This window comes from Pinus tabuliformis, chromosome 1_2, assembly GCF_031772625.1.
Source record: "Pinus tabuliformis cultivar Carrire ecotype Pingquan chromosome 1_2, CPIR1, whole genome shotgun sequence".
Lineage (NCBI taxonomy): Eukaryota > Viridiplantae > Streptophyta > Pinopsida > Pinales > Pinaceae > Pinus > Pinus tabuliformis.
In genome coordinates this window covers 508019386-508029372 of record NC_142298.1, presented here as the reverse complement: position 1 = coordinate 508029372, position 9987 = coordinate 508019386, and positions in this window count along the sequence as shown.

The following is a 9987-nucleotide window of genomic DNA, read 5'->3' as shown; positions in this document are numbered from 1 at the left end:
TACACTGCAAGATGCTTGACATATTGTTCTTTAAACAAGGAAAATAAGATGGTATTTATATCATTTTTACTTTTTGGTTGGTTTTTTGTGAAGTTCATGAACCATGTGAGTGCTCTCTTTTAGAGAGTTGGTGCAAACTCTGCTAATTTTTCATCTTCTTTGCTAATATTGTTGGTGGTCCAAAAAATTTCACAGACAAATTAATGTTTCTTTGGGTCCTCATCACCTTCATAGAGGGGTATGTTGTTCAATCCCATTTTTTTGGAGGAGGTGGACTCTTTTTTTTCCTTAGGAATGGTCAACTAGTCTGACTTATCAGTCTTGACAACCGGTGAACATGTTATGTGAGGGGTACTTTCTTGTTTGTCAACTTATACTACTATGAAATTTGTCAATGTGTTCATTGGTTTGACACCCTTTGTCTATATATTAGATGAACCAATAAGTAGAAGGTTGTGTCGGTTCTTAGTCTAGACTTGTATCTTCTTATTCTTTAGTAGAGAAAATTGTGGCAAAGGGGGTACGTTCATGATATTTCAAATGTGGAGAAGTATATCTTCATTTTTTGATTATCTGTCCAAGTTTAGTTTCCTACAAGAATTTTGACCTCAAGTCAATCTGTCAAATTTCCCTACTCATCTCTTTTATGGCAAAGTATGGATGGCTCTATATTGATATGAACTCTTTGTTGGAGGAATTCTCTGATAGCAGGACTTGATATTGCTTTGGTTAGGGAATGAGGCATTTCTGGCCCATATTCATCAACTTCCATATTGTCTACATGCCTCTCAGGGCTTAATTATATACTTTCACTTATTTTCCAAGTGGGTGGTGTTATGCCTCTTAACTCTAGGTGTTGTGTACTACCATCAAAGGAGTCCCATGCATCATCACTCTCACACTCTTGAACTTGATTTCTTCATCTCTATTTAGATTTCTTGTTGCTTCTTTTGTCTCTTGTCCCTTTCTATCTGTTGGATATCAATTGATTGTTTATAATGATGTGAATGTGTTTGGGTCCTCTATCGGGCTTCTTCATCAAGTGTGTATTCTCCTGTATTTGCAACTGACCATTTTCCTCTCATTTTGAATTCTTCAATTTAATTTATACCTATCAGTTTTATTTTCTCTTTTTTCTTTGTTTATTTCTCACGAGTCATTACCTTCCCATTGTCAACTAGATATATTGTCAATCAATGAGCATAAATTTGATGAAAACTTTTATTTTCTTAAAAATTAGTCCCACATGTCATTTTTTCTTATGAACCAAGTATTGAGAAACTTCTCCCAATTGTATTGCCTCTTACTTCAATCAAACTTTATTGGTGCTTCCAGGGGAGGTTTATATTTAACTATATGTCTTGCTCCTCTATTGAGGAAAAAGTTGTGTAGAAAGAAAGTATAGTAAAAAAGGTGATGTTTTGGAAATCTTCGAAAAAATATGCTTTGATTCTTTCAATAAAAGTTCACTCTTATATCACTTTCTCCTTGCAGAAGTCATGTAATATGTTTTCAACCAACTTGTGCAAGTTTTTTCTTCCTCCATTTGTTAATTTTAGCATTAGTCAACCATCAAATTTTGTCTGTTGCATTAGTGATGTGGTCAAGGAATTTATTTATTTTAGTAGGAGTTGTTTCAGTAAATATCTCATGCGCTTCCATGAAGAAGTTCACTCTAGCTTCTGAAACTAACAATATGTTTCTTCTTTCATAATTATTCAGGTAATTCATGATTTTCATCTGCCACCACTCTTGTATTTCTTCCAAAGTTAAAATTTATGCATTCATATTATAAGTACTCAATTTCAATACTACTAGAAACGGAACAAATATTGTAATCTAACAAAAAATATGCATTGGATTTTAGTAGAAGGGAACAACAAGTAAACTACATAATCATATGCAATACGTGGAAGAGAGAAGAAAAACAAAGTAGTGGAGAGCCAACAAATCAAGGCTTTATATTATATATCCTCAACAACCAATCAATACCGGTACATAGAGTCGAGTACAAGAATATATGTATATATATATATCTATATATATATATATATATATATATATATATATATATATATATATATATATATATATATATATATATATATATATATATATATATATATATATATATATATATATAGATTAAATGGATGTTTACAATAGTTTAATTGTTTAGATTGACTTTACTTGACCAACTCGGTCAATCAAATTGACTACGGATTCGATCAGCTTATAATAGAATCGTCTATGTCGACTTGACTGGGCTAGTCAACTGAGTCGACTAGCCCCTCCAAAAAGACCAAGCAGGAGGTTGGTGTGAATGAATTCCATTGATTAGACCCACATTCTGATAAAGCCGCCACATGTTGGCATCCTTTTAACATGGGACCCACGACAAGAATCCATATGTTGAACCCCCCTACTAATTGACAGTAAGAGAAAGGATTGTGGAGTGAATATGAGCTGTAGATTTCATAATGCTCCAATCCTAGGGTGATCCAATGAGAGGTGGGTGGTCCCTTCAATTGAAAACATTAAAAAATTGGGAAATATTAACAATAGTTTCCATCACTACTCCATGACCACCGCCCTTTCCAGGTTACATTACACATTAGTTACATTAGAGGGAAGTCGGTGGTGGAGATATTGTGCACTGAAATCATAGTTGGGTTAGCCTCTTCTTCACTAACACATTCATACTACATACTTAAACTTCCCAATGACAAGTGGTGGGAGGTGGTAAGGTCACGTGGCACCCACATGATCTCCACATCACCGTAATGAGTCCTTATGAAAGGGTTTTACCTCCACATCCAATTCATCCAAGTCATGTCACTCGTAGTGTTCAACGGAAAGAGGCAGTGAGTGGTTCGTGTTTTCAAGGCTCCTGGACTCATCGTGAGACCCAACAGGTCCTTCCCTTTAGCATTATTTGATAATTTCACATTATATATAGTTCCAAAGAAATCCAAAGTGCACAATATTATCCACCATCGACATGCCTCAGCATCTTAGATTCTTGAATCATGTGCATTCTCAATGGAAATCCAGTCCTAGATTTATCTGGGACTTTTCATTTTTGTGCAACTCTGTTTCCATTAGATGCATTCAGGAATCAAACTAGAAATATGGCCCCTCACATATATGTATTCAAATAATTCTTGGAATATGAAAAGGTATCTATCTCATATGCAAATTCCACCAAGAATGCCATCTAGTGTTGGACAAGATCTAGATTTCAACCAAAACTCGTAAGTAGGAAAATTCAAGGAATTTTATCAGAATTCTTTAAGGCGGGGCATTTTCCCACAACACCAAATTCTAGGGGTAAGAACCAACTTCTAAGAATTTAACTTCAAAATTATTATGTCATTACCATAAGAGATTCATTGGCACCATCAAGCATATCTTACATCAAATGCTAAGAAAAATAGAGAAGTGGCTCTAAAGGCTAGATTTCACAACAAAACCACAGACCATGCTTAATTTGTGAAGCTCAAGGCATCACAACAATACACAGGTTTGCATAACCATAGAATCCTCACATCGTTCTTAGAATAAATGAGTATCATATCTAATTAAATATTTATTTATACAACATATAACTTATCATCTTCATCTGCCAGGTAGTCTATAGTCTAAAGTAAGGCAGTGATGCATCAAATTCATAAACATGTTAGATAATTGAAATGCTAGTAATATCAAGTTTACTTAGTGAGCTCATCGATCAATCATATTCATGTAAGAAACCTTTAATTATATGAAGATAATAACATTCACATAATGGAAAAAGTTCAACCATAACCATACAAACATATAAAATAGGGTTTCCACCATGAACATGTAGTAAATTCAACAACCTTCCATGAGTAATGTTGAACCATAACTTTTCCAATAACATGCAAGAAAATTTCATTATCCATAGTTGAAACAGACATAAGTCATTATACTTATCTAAATAAATTGAAATGTATGGAAACTGAATAAGGGACTTCAACTCTCCACCCCACCATACACTAGCTACACCACAATATTTCTTGTAGCTAACCACTCCTGAGCCATATCCAAAGTCTGAGGGGATGCCCAATTAGGGAATTCACCTAAGGCTCAACTGGTGTATTTCTCATCTCTACAAGTTTTAATCTACTATCTAGGTGGTTTATCAACTTAATTTTCAAGGACATTGCTATAGGAGCCCATGTTCCATTGTCCAGGTTGTTTATCATCCTTCCTCACAAGAACCATGGTGGTTTAGCTAACTTTACTAGTGGTTTATTAGCCTTACAATAAGCTCTTGAATGGCTTATCAACCCATTCAGAAAGAACTGAGTGGTTTAGCATTTTATCATCTTACTTAGAAAGCACTAATAGTTAAATACTCCACAAAGCCTGCCACTATCCAATCATCTTGAACACCATAGTCAGGTGGCCTCAACACATCAATATAGGGGAACACACCCTAAATTTTAGAGTATAGATCTTAGTTATAGCTCCAAAATTTCTCCTATGCTCATGCTCAAGGTTTTGGGATTATTTCTCCCCATTATCTCCCTATGTTTTCTTTTCCTTCTTTCTCTTGATTTTCCTTGAGTCCCTTCATATCTTACAAGACTATCAAACTTCCCTTCACTTCGGATGCAGAACATGAGAAATGTGGGTATTTTCCTTCATCCAATCACGTCCTTTCCATATGTTAGGTGGTAGTTCAATATATTATGCCATTAAATACCACTCTCCCACCTCTCCTCTCTCCCTTAGACTTTGATATGTGTGTCCCTCTCTTCAAGCCAACATTTCATATTTTCATTATTTTCAAGAAAATAGTTAATACTTCAAATGTTTACAGTATGTGTCTCAGTTAGTCATGGTTACCATGTTTTCCTTTATAGTTATGACCACATATGAAAAATTATGGGATAGAAACGTGATAATTTCACAATAGGTCACATGTGGCTAACCCATTTTTCATGAGTGGTTTGGGATGACATAGAATCCTCTCAAACATGGTGGCCAAACTAGAAGGTCAACTTCCAAGAGGCATCACTTTTGAACATGATATCTGATTGAAGTCTTTATTGCACTATTGGAAATGTATCTAATTGTAGAAAAATGAGATGGGGTCTTGTGCTAAAGAGATAATTTTTTTAACCCAAATTTTTTCATTTAATATCTGAAAATGGACTTGGAAAATTTCATACTCCATTTCTTCAGACTAGGACCCACTTGTAAAAATGACTTGCAAGATGTTTCCTCTAATTTTTTCCACTACAAAATCATTGAAAAAAATGAAAAAATAATATGATGGTCCAATTTGGATAAAAAAGGATGCTACAAGCTCACTAGTACTAGGGTTCCTAAGCATTATTCATGAATCCATGGAGATTGGATTTTGATGCTAGGTTCGAGCAAATGAAGGTGATTCTTGCGTGAGTGCATCTCCCTACAATTCCACTTATCCCTTGGTACAATGATGTTTTTAGGAAATTAGGAATATTTTAGGGTTTTCCTATGAAGTATAATCATTAGATCCCTCTATTGGTTTTATGGGCATGGCTTGCATAATAGTAAGACTTAATTTAACTAAGGGCCTAGTGGATACTATCACCATCAAATGAGGGAATTATGTGTTTAGGTATATTTTGGACTATGAAGGGACCCCCTTTAGATTTGCATTATTCTATTCTTACAATGATATGGAAATGCAATACTCATAGTCCAACAAGAGACAAAGATGGCTCAAGAAGGAGATGTAGGGGAAGGATGCTTAAACCTCATCCAAAAACCCTTCCTCCACAAATACATCATCCCCAGTTATTATTATGGCTCTAGATCAAGAAATCGAATTTGAAGATCAAATGATGGCAAGGAACATGGACGAGGGCTTGGATTAAGCTTCGATCCCATTGGGTATGACCCCATGAGCACCCTATTGAGTCATAGAAATGTCATGTTTTGTTATATCTCTTCTTTAGTATTTCCCTCATTTAACTTATCTATCAATCTCAAGTTAAGGCCCTTTTGATGAAATAGGTTGAACCTCAACACTAACAATCCTTGATTACGCTCTTTACATCTTAATAAACATTTAACAATGTAGGTAAAAGAATTAGATATCCCTTGACCATATTTTGTGAATGGTTGCAAATTTCCATTATAAAGTTTTGTTGCAAAAGCTACAAGGCAAGTATCTACTACAAAACATACATAAAAGGTACCCATTATAGAAGTTGTATAATGATGACCACCATGGACTAAGAAGTCATTGTAGCTAGCTTCTAGCCATTAATGACATTTTCCACTCAAACTATTGGGAACCCAAGATATTTTTCCTAGTTTGACTTCTCAGAAATGGAACGAGATTGTAAAATGGAATCACCATGTATTATGTGTTATATGGCAAAGAAAAAGACTATTTTATAATTTTATATGGTATTTAATATTGCTTGAATCATTGATTCAAAGCTTGATTGCCTTATTTTGGTACGCAATTTCAATGTATAAAAAAATAGAGTTATAAACTTAACCAAAACTATGACCTTAAAAACAACTCTAGCCCAAAAAACCATTATTTTTGTGTGAAAAAGATGAAATCACCTTGAAACTAAAAGGTGGTGACATTGCATCACCTCTTTTTTAGTGCTAAAATTCCAACATTTTTCAGCTATGGAAGTAAAAACCAAAATCATTATTACAATAAACCCAAATTTCCAATAAATTTCAACCATATCATTAAAGACCAAATATCTTCACTACGAAAAAACTTAAAATTCTAACATTTTTCGACTATGGAATTAAAACAAAATATCGCAAGTGCAAAAAAACCTTAAAGTTTCAACATTTTTCAACCATAGAATTAAAAAAATATCATGACTTGCAAAAACCCTAAAAATCTATATCTAAATTAAAGAGTAGTTTTACCAAGAGAAATTTGTTGTTTTTAGGGTTCAAATTATAGCTCTTGAAATTTTAGCATAAGACAACTTGACCTCTTTTCAATGGGGTATTGAAATTGCAATGTTTTTTAACTATGATGTATAAAATCATCATTAATATACAAAAAATCATAAAACAAAAACATTAAATAACAACAAAATAATGCAACAAAAAAAAAAAACTTTTAATTAAAAAATTTAATTATTTATTTTTTTAATTAAAAATAAATTAAAAAATACCTTTTCGAAAACAACATTTTTTTTAAATCCTTAAAAAATGATTAAAAAACATTTTTTTAGAGAAATTAAAAAAAAAATATATATATATATATATATATATATATATATATATATATATATATATATATATATATATATATATATATATATATATATATAACACATGAATGAACGAGGATGATGTCGGGCATTACCCCTCAGCCACGTGGTTGGCCTATAGCCACAACACAACACATGCTCGGGTTGTGTTGCATGGGTTATGTGATAGTTGCAGGCCTGTGTGGGTGGGGTGGCAATGCCCATCATCGTCGCCATATGCTGCTCATGTAGGTTATGGGAAATGCCCAACATCACCTCCATATGTTACTCATGTAGTTTATGGGGGCAATACTGAGCAACACCCTCTTTCCCACACAATCAGCTTGTAGCTGTCGTATAGTCTATGCTTGGGCTATGAGGCTGCTACAAGCTAACCATGTGGGAAGAGGGGTGATGCCTGAAATCATCCATTGTTATTTCATTTTATTTTTTTAATATTGTTTGTTCAATTTTTTATTTTTCTTTTAATTTATAATTAAATCAATTTTTTTAGTAAATTTGTAAAATTTTAATTTTAGTTTTATTTTTTATATTTTTTTTTAATTTTTTTATAATTTATTTTAAATATATTGCTAACTTTTTTAGATAATTTTTTTATTTTTGTTTTTAATTGTTTTTTAGATCATGTATTTTTTTTTTTTTTTAGTGTTTTATTTGTTTTGAAATTTTTTGTTATTATAGTATAGTTAAGATGATAAATCTCTGCAAAATATCTCTGCACCAAACCCTAGCAACTATGTTTTCTATGGCCGCCCAACTGATCTTCCTTTAGCTAGTGCCAAAGGAGGGAGTGGAGCTCCTTCATATAGTTAGATTGCAATTGGCTACAATTCCATGAGGCAACTTTTTTCCTCAAACCCTAATGTTTTTGGTCAACATCCTTATTCGGATAAAAAAAATGTTTTGCTACCTAATACCTCATCAAGGAAATGAATGCTAGGCAATTCTCTCCCCAAAGTAGCAATATATTCCAAATTTAAAGTTCAATCCAACCATATTGGAGAATAGATCGAATACATGTGAGACCATGCCTTGATTTGAATATTTCTGGGCTTCCATCCTGTTAGAGCCTAGATTTATCTTAGGCTAAAAATGTAGGATCCAGGGCCAACATCAAACCACGCTTAGCCTGGTAGCTAGCCCTACCAGGTCAGGAGAGGGCTCTCTCCGGGTCAATCTCAGCAAATAATGATCGATGAGGGCTTGAGATGACTGAAATATCTTCTGATCTTAGGCTAGGTATGAGTGCAAGAGAGTTTGACTGAATAAAAATATGATTTTGTTGGCTCAGATGGAAAGATAGATTTTGGGTGCAGGGATTGAGGATCAGTCCTGCATAGATCTCAATGGGGCAAGGTAGGAAATCGTTTTTGCACTTAAAATTGAATGAGATGGAAGAATAGACAGGTGACGTGTTGAAGAGGGCAAGAGTAATCATGGATCCTCCCCAAACAGCTGAAAACATCAAATAACTAAAGCAAACTTCAAGTAGAGCACTACACTTTCAATGGATTCTACTTACACTCTTGTTTGCTTAGTTCAGAAGAAATAAGATAGATAATGGCATAAAATCACATAAACAAATTCACAATTACAAAGAGAAGCACTGTACAAGACAAATTTCCACATGAATCCCAAAGAGTGCTGCAAATCCCAGTCTCAATTCCTTAGCCAAAATGAAAATTTGAGTGTACAATGAAGTTCCTTTCTTTCTCAAGAGTCCAACCATGCTAATGACTGAAAAACAACATAATATAGAAAAACATAGCTCATCCTTGCCTCTAGGGGTCAAGCTCACATGTTTAGGAGCTGATCCAACTGATTCTAAACTAAGAACTAGAAAATAGGAAACATAACAGCATGCCTCTAGAAACAAGGGAACTAATTCATTCAGTTTCAAACAACCTTTAAACTGATGAATCTGCCTCTACAAGTGAAAATTTAACATATTTACATCATGATCCATCAATGGTCATCAAATTAAATCACAAATTTTCCATTAGGAAAGTGAAAAAGTCAAACTAGGCAAAGCTGGGCGAAAAACAGAGTATACTTGGTCAAACTGGCAAAATTTTCCCTATGCGTTGCCCCAAATTATCTATGCATCGCGCCTGTTTGGACCCTTTTTTAGAGGCCTTCCTGATGTCCAAATGAGCTCTAGGTGTACTTGTTGGAAAGGTCTACCTGTCTACTTTCCAACCCAAGTGGAAATTTTCAATTTGGCCTCCATTTTCCCCTCCAAAAGTCCATTCATCCAACATTGCTTCCTGTGTGTCAAAATAGGGGCAGTGAGGTCATTTTTTTAGTGTTTTTGACCTTTTTGAGGGCTCAAAACCTGCCAAAATTTCTTGGCCATAGGTAGAAAAGCATAATGTTTCATGCCAAATCCAAAAATGTTGATTTTTTGCGATTTGGAGGCCCCTAGAAAAAGCGAGCGCCACGTGGCACGACGCATAGGGCAGAAAATCCTGTTTTTGTGCCAAAAAATTTCCAAAATGCAAAAATTGCTCCAATTTTTTTGAAATTTGGGCTGAGTCTTCTCTATCAAGAGCTATGTTGAGCCAAGGAAGCCTCGGCCAATATCTGAAGTCGATCATTCTCCTTTTGCCTCTTAGATGCCTTCTTCAATTTTGCTTTCAAACTCTTGATTCTCGCCTTGCAAACTTTGTTCCTCGCCATGTAATGAACAGCCATGTGTCTCAACAAGTTTTTG